Source organism: Athene cunicularia (assembly GCF_003259725.1).
Source record: "Athene cunicularia isolate RWA chromosome 7 unlocalized genomic scaffold, athCun1 chr7_part1, whole genome shotgun sequence".
NCBI lineage: Eukaryota > Metazoa > Chordata > Aves > Strigiformes > Strigidae > Athene > Athene cunicularia.
The window spans coordinates 7,509,900-7,524,681 of NW_020799107.1; the positions used below are offsets into that span (position 1 = coordinate 7,509,900).

The window sequence follows — 14,782 nt, forward strand, 5'->3', positions numbered from 1 at the left end:
GTGGGAACCGAGAGGAAGTGTCTCCCAGCCCCACGCTCTCCAAATTCCTGTTAGACTCACATGATACCGCTTGACCAAACAGTTATACCCAACTCCTTTCAGCTTGTTGTGTGAGCAACCAGAGCTCTGCAAGCCAATACATCGTCTTCTCTGCTCTTCTGGCTCTTCACATTAAATATAATGGAACTATACGTAAAGGGACGATTTAAAATACCTTTCCAGGAATAGTCTCAAATAAATGCTTCCCTTCCTATAATCAGACGTTAGAAAAGCCTTTTTGAACTATGGTGTTTATAAGCTTAGTCCAGCCTAATGCTAAGGGAGGCACAGCTTTATGGCATGTGAGGTGGCTGGCAGGGGCATAGCACAGGTGCCGCATGCATTCCCAGATGCAACCCACCCGTCAGCTCTCCCCAGCCCCAGAATCCAGGGGCAAGCAACTTCCTTACAAGAGAAATTATTAAAAAACTAGCAGCAATACTTCCAACAAAAAGGGATGGGGATACTGGCCAAGTAAGCAAGTAAGGCACTCTAGCTTTGGAAACTTTAGGTATACACCCTTTCTGGGCACAACTTTATTTTGCATTTCATATGCCTATGACTTTCCAAAACGATATAGATAGAAAATGGGAAATAATGCATGTAAAGCATACGTATGCTTTTAATACATATTTAAGTTTTTTAATTTAAATATGATTAGTAAGAAAAAAATTTTAAAGCAAAACCCATGGCTTCAGACTGTGTGTAGGCATATAAACACAAACCTTTGTTCTGGGCGAATGTTCGTCTTATTTGATTCATGCTGTAATAATACAGAATTTTAATGGAGCAAAGCACTAAAAGGATGTGGTTTGTATAAGAAAATCCCTCATTTTCATTTTAAATCATTCTTTTGTCATGGGAAATGTAAAGCAATTTGGAAAATTAAAATATATAATAGACTAATGATGAAAGGTCTCATCCAAAGTCAATTGAAAAAGTCAATTCATTTCCTCCTGGTTTGGATTTATCTCAGATGTGACACTCCATTTCAGGACTAACTGCCTTGCCACAAACAAAGAAACAGAGGACAAGGTATGTGTGGAGGGCAGCAGTCAGGGCATCAGGCAGGGTGCAACCAGCCCAGCTGAGGTTCTCACAGAAGGAAGTTCAAACTGGATTTGGGCCACTCATAGGCGAGACTTGCTGGCAAGTGAGTGAGTTCCTGACACAAAAACTGACCCAGCTCAAACTGGTGTCTCTGAAGAAAAGCAACTGTAAGCACAGCAACCTGTAAATTAATGAGCTTATACATAGCCAGGACACTAACTATGGGACCTTACAGTCCCAAAGATTGTAGGAACATAAGAACCCTATACAAAGCAGAGAGAAGTTTAAAGGAACAAATGCAAAAAATCTTGAAAACAAGTCAGTCTTCTGAACACACATATACTGTGGGCAACCAGACACAACTTTACTACACTAAACACAGAAACAGTCTAGAAGCATGTCTGCCTAAAAACAGTATCAGAAGAAAATCACATCTCTGACCACAAAATGTCTCATCTGCTCTCAATATCCATGCAATGCCAGGCCAGAAACATGCAAGCAGGCTGCTTTATACATACTGAAAGCAAGCTGAAAAGCAAGTTTCTCCTGAACATGAATTCTGTAATCAGTAATGATAATAAAGTGTTGGGGTGGGGCTCATCTACCCATTCCCTATACTGGAAGCACCATCAGGGACTGCCACAGGCAGGACAACATCCCAAGCCAGGGGCTCACGAGCGGAAAGGAGTGAGAAACTGCCTTTTCAGAGCAGAGGAGAAAAGAGAAAGGTATCCTTCTGCCAACAGTGAGGACAGTGCTACAGGTATCAAACTGCAACACAAGCAAGAGACTTCTTCTGTGCAACTCCAGTGCTATTCCGGGACAGAGCGTACAGCTCAGCAACAGTGCTGGTGTCATGCAGGAAATAATTTCCATGGCAGTAACATGAGCAGGCTATTTGAGTAGGATGCTGCTTTGGTCCCTCTTTTGAAGAGAAGTCCATACTCTGAGATACCAGCATCAAAATAGATTAAGCTGGCCATAGGACAGCATTGGACTAAACTAGTTTTGAGCCATTTGTGAATGTGTAACCCCTTTGATAGGGCTATATTTATTTTCTTCACACTGGTTTGGTAATTGAGGAAGATTTTGTATACTGCCATATTTTGGAAAAAACCTCTTATAGCCACTTCTTGTGTTTGTAGGAATAAGTCTGGCAAGATGAATTAAGGAGTACCACAAAAGAAACATACCATGGTGATGAAATACTTGCCCTGCAGAAGCGTGGCCAGGGCCCACATGAAGCTGGTACCCCTTTGTCTTAGGTACCTCACAGGAAACTTGCTTTTAGTAATGTATAGGCTAAATTTATTCTACTGATGAACAAGGATGGATAGCGTGAGGCACAATAAAGAGATGCAACTTGCCAAAGTTTGTACAGGATTGTGGTGCTTGTACCCACAACAGCAGCCACATCTCCAGATCCTCAGCCCAGTGTCTGCCACCTGAAAGATGCTCCCTGATATATCTGATTGCAACCCTCTGCACAATTTTTGACTGCAGGTGAGATGAATTGTCATAGTACTCTGAAGTGGCTATGAGCATATATGCAGGCTTATTGAGCCATAAATCCAGAAAGCAATGTGTTCAGGTGATTTCCAAGTTCACCTAAGTTTTATGAAACCTATTTTTTAGCCAAACAACTGCAAATGAGCAGTGCCTGGTGACATTTTATTACATTTTCCCTTATTATGTCTTAGTGGTAAATTGTTCTCGCCAATCAGTGTTGCAGTATCAGAGAGGCTGTTAAAGACAGTCACCTAAAGAAATTAGAGATAAAAGATTCGACTGTGTCTCTACGAAATGGGGTCCTTTTCAGTTTTCAGTGCAGCTTAGAGTCCTGATTAAAATAATAAACCAATACAACAATCAATTAAGAGAGTGGAGGAGCAGGTATGCCAGTCAAAACTAGCAGCCATATGATAGGAATAAATCAAAGTAGCAGCAGCACTGAGAAAGGTGCAGTTTACCCTGAATGTTATACCAAGTATTCCTGAAATCAATGTTTTACAGTGATGCCATTAAGCATATTTTCACCATACTAATGAGGAGGAGCAGACCATCAAGGATTTTTCTCTTCTAATTACATTCGATAACAACATGACCAGCTGATTTATTAATTTACAATTATCCCTATATCACAGAAAAGTATCCACCCATGGAAACACCCATGTTTTTATGGTGCAATTAATGAACAGAACCTTCATGAAGTTTTCAAAGACTGATTAAAAAAAAAAAAGGAGCTTAAAAACAAAGAGTATTTATATTTCTTTCCCATATATTTTGGTTAATAGTGGTGTAAATATAATTGCCCAAGAGCCAGTGGTTGGAATACACACTTTATTTCTCTTTCTAAGAGATTATCAGAGGGTCACCCACTTTGCCACTCCCGACTTCTGCGGGCCCACTTAATGAAAAGCAGAAGCCTATTGTCATTTCCTCCTCCTCTCTCATACATTACTTATGAGTTGGCAGGCCCTGTTAACCATTTGGAAAGCAGGCCTATTGTGAGGTTAGCAGCTCATTAAATGCTGTTCCTCAGAGCTAATAAACTCAGATTAGCTGAATTCTACATTGCAAGTGACTGGCAAAGCTCAGACCTCCCTGTTGCATTCCCTGGCCATCACACAGCACGGTGCACTACAGTAATTAACATGAAAAAGCATGCTAATTCTGTTGATATTTGATATAGAGCAGTGTTGCCGCAAAGTGGTTGTCAAAACCATGTTTGCTGATAATAAACAGTTCCTATGCAAGTGAATGCGGCAGCCTGCAGCCTCAGTGTTTATCATATTACAGTGTTATGGGCTCTCAACTCTGAATATTCATGGCGGGAAATTAAGCCATAATTTTTGGATGCTAACAGTAGTCAATGTTTAATGTCATTGGGTTTTGGTAGAGCTTTAGGTTGTGTAAGAAATAAAAAGCAACTGAAAGGAAGCCTCCTAAAAGGTCATGTTTAGACATCAAAAAAAAGACACATTCAAACAACTGCATGCTTGTATGGTTTATAAACAAACAAAACACTCTAGGCCCTTATTCTGCAAATGTTTATACACATGCTTCTCTAAATATTTGAGAAATTACTATTTTATGTCAGGGCCTCACTTTCAGTACTTCCTTTTCTAAGCCCTAGGCCCATAGCCTGCTGAAATACTCCTAAGCAAGTAACAAAAGAACAGTATGCTAGTTACTCTGGGGATGGGTCTGTGCCCTGCTTACGAATCAAAGGGTTCCACTTCCTCCAGCTTGTGTTTGTTAAATGCTCCAAAAAGATTCACTTGATGTTTTCAACAAGCTGTGAGAAGGATAAATATACTTGATGCCAGAAATGTCCATTTGGGACAGAGTCACAAGAATGATGGCACACAGAGCTGCAGTTCTTCATGGCAGTCAGAAGAATATCAGAGGAGGAGAGTTCCCAGAAGAAGGGCTTTCCCACCTCTCTAGGACATTTGACAGATCAAAGCCAGCGAGTGGCTGGTAACTATCCTAATATCCTCTAAATACACACCATACATGCACATACAAGGAGGTCTGATCTATTTGACTCGGTGTCACTCACCAGATGAGAGCAGAAGTGACACAGCAACAGAAAAGCAGAAGACAGCACAAACCTTGAAAAGCCTGAAGGAACACTCACGAAAGGCACAAAGTCTGCCATCCATTTCACATGCTCCATCAGTTCACTGACCTTCTTGTACGCTCTTCTTCCACTGGGCCCTCAAAGGGGCTAAAATATCATTCCTTACAGTCAAACAGTTATTAAAATTAGGAAGCAGAAGCTTTTCATAAAAAAAGCTCTCTAGGAAGCCTATCCTATTCCATCGCAATCTTCCCCTGGTCCTCAATAACTAGTCCTGAACATGGTGTTGCTTTACAGAGCTTGTTGCTCTGGTGTTACCCCAGAGCAGTGAGCCTGTGGCTTTCAGTTGCTATGCAATTTTTAATTGTAATAAGTGTCCTTTCTGGCATTCTTATGTTGCTAAGGAATGTATGGTTTCTATCCCAGACTGCAGTTTCTCACAGCAATCATATGATCTTGGATGAACACGTTAATTAAAATGTCATCGTGCCATTTCTCTCTGCCTGAGATCACGGTTTTGGTTTTAAGAACGCAGCAACAAGGTGGGAGAAATGCAAAAGTGGGCTATGGGAAGATAAGAGCATTACTAATTACATCTTCCACCTGCCTGCAATCCTGCAATATAAGCATGAGATCCCGCACAAGCAACAGGCTGCAAATGGGATCCTGGGCACTGACCAGATTCCCCTGTTCCAGTAGAACAAATCTGGATGACTTCAGTAAGTTGTTCATGGCTTTCAGCTCTCAGTCACAAGGTTTGGACAGAAGACAGAGATTGATTTAACAGAGAATGAATGTAATACTCTGCAAGTACCTTGGACTGCACCAATTAATCAATTATCCAAGTACATTCCACTTTAATACATTCATTACTGTTCTAATCTTTAATCAACTGCTTGTTCCACACACTATGCAGTTCCTCCATTTCTGTATTCACTTTGCAAAGGAAAAACACTGCTTCCAGTGCCAAACGTGAAAAATCAGAGTGTTGACCGCTGTATAATGTGAACAATCTTGTAACTAATGACTTACAGACCATGCTGGTACTCGCTGTGGCTTTGTTTGATACACCTGTTAAAATATTTATTGGAGATTAGTAGCAGAAACTGATCTGAAGAATGTTTTTTACCTTCATGTATCAGCTTGGCACATGCAACTGAAAGTTCTACAACCAGCTACTGAATTTCCTAAAGTCAAAGTGCTTTCACACTGTGATTCACTTTAGTTTTTTTAAAAGGAGGAAGAAAAATTGAATACTGTTTGCATCACCTCCAAGTCTTCAGCTGTACCGCTACCCTCTCTCTCCCTCTTCTGGCTCTAGTGTAGGCTAGCTCCATTCCCAGAGGAGTCAGCCCACCCCAGCAAGGCCTGATCCAAAGCCTGTTTAAGGCTGGAGAACCTCTCCCTTGACTTCAATGGGTGTCAGAGTAAGTCCATAACACTCTGTTGTTAATTTTTTGATCCACTTATTCTACAAAATGAGGGACCCTTATGTGACCATTTGAAGTCTCTTTGTCCCCTGGGAATTTCACATACTTGTCCAGCATAGGAGTGTTTCTGCCAAGAAGTGCTCCAAACCCACATCACCAGCCAGGAGCTGAATCACAGAATCGTCTAGGTTGGAAAAGACCTTGAAGATCACCCAGCCCAACCATTAACCTCACACACTGACTGTTCCAACTCCACCAGATCCCTCAGCGCTGGATCAACCCAACTCTTTAACCCCTCCAGGGATGGGGACTCCACTACCTCCCTGGGCAGCCCATTCCAAAACCCAACCACCCCTTCTGGAAAGGAATACTTCCTAATATCCAGTCTAAACCTTCCCTGGCGCAACTTTAGGCCATTCCCTCTTGTCCTAGTGCTTATGACTTGGTTAAAGAGACTCATCCCCAGCTCTCTGCACCCTCCTTTCAGGGAGCTGTAGAGGGCGATGAGGTCTCCCCTCAGCCTCCTCTTCTCCAGACTAAACCCCCCCAGTTCCCTCAGCCGCTCCCCATCAGACCTGTGCTCCAGACCCTGCACCAGATCCGTTGCCTTTCTCTGGACACGCTCGAGTCATTCCATGGCCTTTTTGGAGTGAGGGGCCCAAAACTGAACCCAGGAATCGAGGTGCGGCCTCACCAGTGCCGAGTACAGGGGTAAGATCCCTTCCCTGTCCCTGCTGGCCACGCTATTGCTGACACAAGCCAGGATGCCATTGGCCTTCTTGGCCCCCTGGGCACACTGCTGGCTCCTGTTCAGCCGGCTGTCAATCAACACCCCCAGGTCCCTCTCTGACTGGCAGCTCTCCAGCCACTCCTCCCCAAGCCTGTAGCGCTGCTGGGGGTTGTTGTGGCCCAAGGGCAGACCCCGGCATTTGCCCTCAGTGAAACTCCTCCAGTTGGCCTCAGCCCATGGCTCCAGCCTGTCCAGGTCTCTCTGCAGACTCCCACCCAACTTGGTGTCATCTGCAAACTGACTGAGGGTGCACTCGATCCACTCGTCCAGATCATCAATAAAGATGTTAAACAGGAGTGGCCCCAAAACCGAGCCCTGGGGGACACCACTCGTGACCGGCTGCCAACTGGATTTAACTCCGTTCACCACAACTCTTTGGGCCCAGCCATCAAGCCAGTTTTTTACCCAGTGAAGCGTGTGCCCATCCAAGCCTCGAGCAGCCAGTTTTACCAGGAAAAACAACCTCTTGCATGTGTGCCATGAAGGAGTCCTGGAGACAGAAGACCAGGGGGTGGAGAAGGAAAAGTGAGATCTTGGACTGAAGGTAAAAGTGGATCAAAAATTATCTGCAATAGTGAGAAAAATGCACTTGTTGATAACAAGTCCAGGGTCTGATGTGCATATATACTTCACTATCTAGACTTTCATCAAGAGCCAGAGGATTTATCCTTCAAGCATGAGAGATAGAACAGCTTAAAATGGTCAGTGACCACAGAAAGGATTAGCACATTATTATCTTTTTAATCCACAACATTTACTTTTTCAGGATTTATTGGAGCTAATACAAAAGTGATTAGTGTTCTGGTTTTGCCAAAGTAAAAGGTTTATGACTCCATTCCTGCACATGGCCTGTAATAAACAGATAGTGCTGACTGGAAAGTGGCCAACAACAGAAAGTTTCATCATCTATAGTATATTCACAGAAATAGAAATGACTTGTGCAATTCCTAATAAGTACCTAGACCTCCTAAAAGTAAAGTAAAAGTATGTTGCATTACCCCACCCTGCAAGTGCACAATAAAAGGTGGCATGGAAAGTCCTTCAGCTTCTTTGCCTTTGCTAGACATGTGCTATTTTTACAAATGTGGGATAACCAGCCCCAGCATTCCAGGATCTTAGTCAGCCCCCAAGAAGTCATGACTGAAAAATGCTGAGACGTTAAAAATAATCAATGTTATTTTTTGTATATGCATTCTAGCTTCTGAGAATTCAGGATTCATATTTTTCATTTTCGCTCCACATTTGTGATGGCTGGAAATGGATTTGTTTGTTTTTAAATGGAAGTTGAAATTCTCAGGCCATGACAAAACTTAAGCACCTAAGGTTTTGAGAAGAATCCTCAAAACTATGTAATTTAAGATGTTCAATCTCTTTTTCAGAATAGCACAGAAACGTGACACTTCAGGATTGTGTGTCCCACCCTTCCCAAACTGCACTTGTGTTCCTAGAGTGCATATCATTTTAAAAGGTATTTAGATGGCTAACTCCTACTAATTTGAGTTAGATGCTTCTCTATTTTTAAATATTTGGCCCTTGTCACCTTCTGAAAACAGGACTTATTATTTCAAGGTCTTTGGCTTTTGAAAGTTGTACATTAGCAAAAAAATATTGCCACATTAGCAAAAAAAGTAGAAGAAAACTCTGGTAAGCTGAAAGGACGGACAGACAGACAGACAGGTGTAGAGAAGCAACAAACCAGAGAACTTTCTTCTTCCCATCCTGTTACTTACACTTAGTAAACTTATTTCTGTCTGTGTTTGGAGCAGACTTCGAGAAGTGGAATTTGTTTCTCCAAACCTCTCTAACACTTAACAGAATCAAATCAAACTCTGTAAGTATAACAAATGAACGCTGCCAGTCTTTTATGTATTAATAAATTTTTAGCTTTTCAAAGACAGAGACATAGGAATGTCCTTTAGTCTTAAAAGTAGCATGAAGTTACACAAGGCAAATGGCACAGGTTACCCCCACAAACCCTAACCTGTGATAGCTTTGTTCTTCAGTCAATCCTCTTTGGTCTGTTACAAATCCAGCATGCAACGTGTGCCTTTACACACACATAATTCAGTCAGGATTCTTACTCTACTCCGTATTTGAAAACACATCCCAGGCAGTACTGTATTTGCAATTAATATCTTTACTAAATCTCTACAGCATATAAATGTTCCTTTAAGAAAAATGCTAAAATCGAAGGTGAAGAAATTTAACTGTGGGTTGATTCCTCTGGTTCTTCATTCACCTTGAGGCTGAAAGTACAACAGAGGAGCTTGTGAGAGCTTTCTTCCCCAGTTTGGACTGCAGATCAAATGTGAATTGCTACATGACTTTGAAATGGATTAGGATTTCAAAATGTCTTTTCTCATTTAAAGGTTATGTCTGTATTACAATCACAGTATCTCAAGTAGATGTTCTGGGCTGGCTTCAGACTACATAGATCTCGTACTGTGAAGAGTGTGACTTGGGTAGCACAGAGATGGGCTTTGGCCTGCAGCCCAAATGTTTACTTAGTATCTGGGGAAGCCTTTGCAGTCTATGCTGGGTTCCCCTGCTTCACTGCCAAGAGCAGCTGGAGCCAGGCAGCTAGCTCAGGTTTAAATCCCTGGCTTCCACCCTGCAGACATGCACTTCAGCACTGGTGCAGAGAAGGTAGAACATACAACCACTTTGCATTCTCAGGCCATGGAATTACTAAATTTTTCATCTACTGAGGTTGTCGTTCTCACTTTTCACCTGGCCTGCTGCTTTGTGAGACTGTACCTGTGTTGTGTATGCTAGATATGTCATGTGTTAGCAAATACCTTTGTCAACCATACGCACTTATAAACCTCACTTTGGACAAAATCTGCATGGTACTGGATTAACACTCAGCCATTGTGCTAAGAGCATCCTGCTGGTCATGGTTTGAGCCCAGAGGGCAATTGAGCACCATGCAGCTGCTCACTCACCCCTTCCCCCGCAGGGATGAGGAGAAGAAAATACAATAGAAAGCTCCGTAATTGAGACAAGGACAGAGAGGGGTGACTCACTCATTGCAATCATGGGGGAAAAAACAGACTCCTTAGGGGAAGAAATAGACCATCAATTTAATTCAAACACCACCACTTAACAGAGTAGGACAGTGAGAAGTATAACAATATTTTAAAAACACTTTCCCCCCACACCTCCCTTCTTCCCAGGACCAGTTTTGCTCTTGATTCTCTCCTTCCTCCCCACCCAGTGGCACAGGGGGGGCAGGGGATGGGGGCTGCGGTCAGTCCTGCCACTCCTTCGTCCTCAGGGGGAAGACTCCTTGCACTCTTCCCCTGCTCCAGCATGGGATCCCTCCCACAGAAGACAGTCCTTCAGGAACTTTCTCCGACATGAGTCCTTCCCCCAGGAGACAGTCCTCCACAACTTCTCCAGTATGGGTCCTTCCCACAAGTTGCAGCTCTTCCCAGTCTCCTCCAGTGTGGGTCCCATTGATGAACTACAACAGCACGGGCTTCCCACAGAATCCCAGCCTTCTTCGGGCACAGCCACCTGCTCTGGCCTGGGGTCCTCCATGGGCTGCAGGTCGGCATCTGCTCCATCAGTGACCTCCACGGGTGGCAGGAGGGTGGCCCTGACCTCTCAGCACAGGCTGGGGTCGAGGGGGGTGGAAGGTGTGTATGTCTCTGCACCAGTGCACTTTCCCCCTTTCATCCTCCATCCTTCCACTGACCTCAGTGTTTGCAGGAGTGTCCTCCTCACTACTCTAACTCCTCCTCCCAGATTCCCCTTCTTAGACACGTTATCACAGAGGTGCAGCCACCATTGCTAATTGGCTCAGCTTTGGCCAGAGGCGGGTCTGACTTGGAGCCAGGGGAGCTTCAAGAAGCTTCTCACAGGGACCACCACTGTAGCCCCCTCCCCTGCTACCATAACCCTGCCACACACAGACCCAACACATCAGCTCACAGCAATCTTCCCCCTCTCTCCTGGCCTTGGCGCTGGCAGAAGGTGCACAACCCCACAGAGAACCAACTCCCTCATGCTGGGCAGCTGTCAGTTCACCCAACTCTGTGGTGCCTGAACAGCCCAAAGGGGCCAGGGAAATGCCAGAGCTGTCCCTGTACATCTACTAGTAACAAAAGTTAAAAAAGATTTAAACTATATTCCTTCCATTCCCTGTATGCATTTCATACTGCATCTCTGTTTCCTTGAGGAACATTACTTGTAGAGCAAGACTTTTAAGTCAATAGTGCAAAAACCTTTCCCAAGGATTCAGGTAATTTACCTCCCATTCACATGGTGGACAGGTGGAAAATATGAAAGGAAAACAGTCAATAGCTGCTTGCTATCTCACCCCCTCTGAACTGCAAAAGTTTCTTAGGGAGCTGTGAATTACTCCCCTATTGTTCTTGTTACATTATTATTTTGAAGTGGCTCACGCCTGTGTTATTTGCTTGCCTGCTTTTTTGCCTTATCAGTTTGCTGGGTGATGTATAATTAAAAAAGCCCTGTTTTACCACCTCACTCACAGATCCCTTTAGATAATACATCAAGTATGATATCAAGAAAAACACAATACAAACTTCAACTGCTGCAGCTTCTTTGTGCATTCACTGGAACTTTCTCTTCTGGGATATGTCTCTCATCAGGAATGGGTCTGTGCTACAAAAGCCAGTATTTGTTTCCTGGTGACATCTGTGATCATGACAGTTTGTTGACATAAAAAAGCACAGAGTGATAGCAGGTGAGGCTGGACAATCCTCCCCAACAGCTCAGCACCCACAGTTCCTGACAAAAACCTCAGAGGAGGGACTTAAGCATGGGCAGATACACCTGGAGATGGTGATTGCATGTTAAAGCCAGACAACACATTTCTAAGTGCTGGGCTGGATACAAACGTTTGCTGCAGAGAACAAACTCTGCACCTCCACTCCTGCATGCACTTTTCCCTCACTCTTTCAGCCTCAGCCACTGTCTCAATCCGTGTGACACAGTTGACAACTCCTCTCTTCTCTCTTTCTAACACAGCCTTTTTCTGTCTACCATTGAATCTAGAGCTTCTCTCCAGGCTGTTCTCATGTCTTGACAATATCATCTTACCTGAAGATTTTTTTCCTTGTTCATTTCCTTCCAAATTCCACTCTGTGACTACCTCTCTAACTGACCACTCTTTTTCTTCTGCCCTCATTCTCATGCCTCCTCATCACATCAAATAAAAGCAAATTTTACTCACTTTCAGGATCTTCCAGGGCCTATCATTCTCTCATACACTATTTATGTCTTCTCTTACCTTCAATAAGCCTATCATGACACCTTTCATCAAACACAAGATACATTTTCAAAAATCTTTTGTTCTTTCTTCTGTGCTGTATCTCAAAGATGTGGACGTCCAGCAAGTTATCTCACTGACCTCTTTCAAATCCTTCCCCTCAAGCCTTCTTCGCCTCATACAGAAGTGAAACTTGGCTGCCTAGGTAGCTATGGATGTCCATAACGAGCTGCTCTGCCTCCCTGTGTTTGCTTTACCCACCTCTCTGGGACCACTGGTGGCCTCCTGTCTTAATCACACTGAGCTATTTGGGGCAGGAGCTGTTTTTTTCACTCTTCTCCTATGAGTTTCTGAGCCATGACTGGGAAGTGCTTACAGATGAGTCCTCTGTAAACTGATGACCCTTGCGTTCTAGAAAAAAGTAGCTTAGGTCTATACATGAACATTTACAAAAGTTTACATTTACTTACAAACTCATTACTTAAAACAAATAAACACAGTTCCTAACTTAGAAATGCCTATGCAGAAACACTTTTCTCAACAGGTAAGAGAAAGTTCAATGTTTATTGAGGGTAGTTTTGGGATATCGTGCTGCTGTTGTTTAACACTATCCTACCATCTAAACCTTGGTAATAGGTCCAGTAATCTTATGTCAAAATAAGGCAAAACACATTCCTGTAATGCATTTAGGGCGTGAAGAGCACTAGTTACCACAGCTCAACCATTGAGTGATAATTTATGAACAAGCAACTCATGAACCTGTGGCAACTCGCACACCTGCAGTCACCCTCCACATCCTATCTTCACGGAGCATTAAAGGGAAAGCATGGTTCTTGCAGCAGGCCCAGTGGCCAGCTCAGCAAGATGATGGGTTATGTTTCAGTGGGGCACAGTTATGGTCACAAGTGTTAGTTTGGGCATTTAAGATTAGCTCTTGGTGGCTGAGATAAAAAGAGCCTGTTTGCTCTTGGGCAAACCAGTAGCAACAAAGAAGAAAGGCCTATTCCTCACACAAGCCTTGCATTGGTTTAACTAGAATCAGTTTTGAAGCTGAGTCAGTTCAGCAGGTATGAAATCCCAAGGAGTATACTTAAGTTAGTGAACAGACATCAGTTTAGCTCATCTGAGTTACTGAAGAACACTAAATCAATAAAAGGACTTGTAAATGGATTTAAAAGACCATTCATGTGGGGTTTGTTTCAATTTAACAAGTCACGTTAAGGAACAATTTTAGTTAAACCCACGTAAAGTTTCTTTGTTGGCTACCCTGAAATCCTAGATTATGACACTAATTGCCTGCATAAGAAAGCACAGAGGAAAGCAATCCTTGTATCTCTGAGGAGGCTACCCCAAGTCTCTGCATCAGAACCCACAGAAAAGGGATATGAATTCAGCTGTCAGAAAATTCCCTCCCATTGCTGGATTGGCAAAATCAAGGTCAGGCAGTGCCGAAGCATGTAAACACCAGTCACATGCTAATGCCAAGAGAGAGATAGCAACCTCCTCCAGTAACCTCTCTCTGAGATGCTGCAAACAGCACAGCCCTTGTCTTCGAGGCGATGCCTGTGCCGAGTCAGAACCAGCAAGGCAACTTTCTCTTGCTGCTCATGGGAAGACCTCAGCCTTGGTTTGGATACCAACGACAGGTAGGCACAAGAGTTTTGGAATGGCCCTGGAAGGCACAGGCAAACAAACCCTATACCAGGTTGTGAGCCAGTGCTTGCCAGGAGACACAACCCTGACCCCAGCTGCCTCTGCAGCCGCACAGCTGTCAGTGTGCCACATAGCATGCGAAGTCACCAACCCAGTGGAAAGCGGAAAGGAAGCTGCAATTCCATTTGCCCAGCTCCCTACTCCACTCCATAAATCTACGTCTGGCCCTTGAGAAGGTTGCAAAAGGATTACCTGGGCCAAAATGCTGATCTGAACTCAAGCAGACTGAAGGTAGACCCTTCCAGCCCTCCTTTCCTCAGCAACAGGACATTATTTCCATGTCTTAGAGTTTCTTTCCTAGGACTGGCACAGGAAGATAACCTGTCACAACCTGTCTCAATACAGAGGAACTTTATCTCTTCCCAGAAACATCCAAAGAGAAATAAGATGGAGGGCAGCTGTCTCCAGAGAAGTTTGCAAGAAAGAAGAAGAGTTATGAAACCGAGATGTTGGAGGATATATGCCCAGGAAGCAGGTGGCCCATTTGGCCCTCCTGCAGCAACAAGCAAGCAATAATCTGCCCCACCCAAATACTATGGGATGAGTCCCCCCAAGCAGAGAAGCACACAGGCAGCACTGCCACTTCTTCCTCAGAAGCAAAGCAGAAAGGTTGGATAGGTCCACTGACAAAACAGTGATTGCAATTATATTTTTTTTCTATTTATATCAGAGACTAAATTAACAAATTAATGTTTACTTCCAGCCACTGCTACCAGCCTGAAGGGGAAATGGAGCAGAAAGAGGTCAGCAGTGGTCACAGCTCATTCAACCCATCAGTATAGTCAAATTTGCTCAGCAGAGCTTTGATTACTTTTCCCAACTTCAAGGCTGGTTTGTGAGAAATTTTTTTAGAAAGGGGGGAATAAAAGGCTAAAACTAAGGCCATGTTAAGATATTAATAAATCTCTCAACTAGCAAAACTATTATCTTTATTT

At 43.6% G+C, this 14,782-nt stretch overlaps 1 protein-coding gene across 4 annotated transcripts in view; it reads right to left on the reverse strand.

Annotated features, from left to right (window-relative positions):
* Positions 1-14,782, reverse strand: part of ERBB4 (erb-b2 receptor tyrosine kinase 4) — a 402,024-nt gene that overhangs the window by 278,733 nt on the left and 108,509 nt on the right. The gene's annotated exons all lie outside the window — the stretch shown is intronic.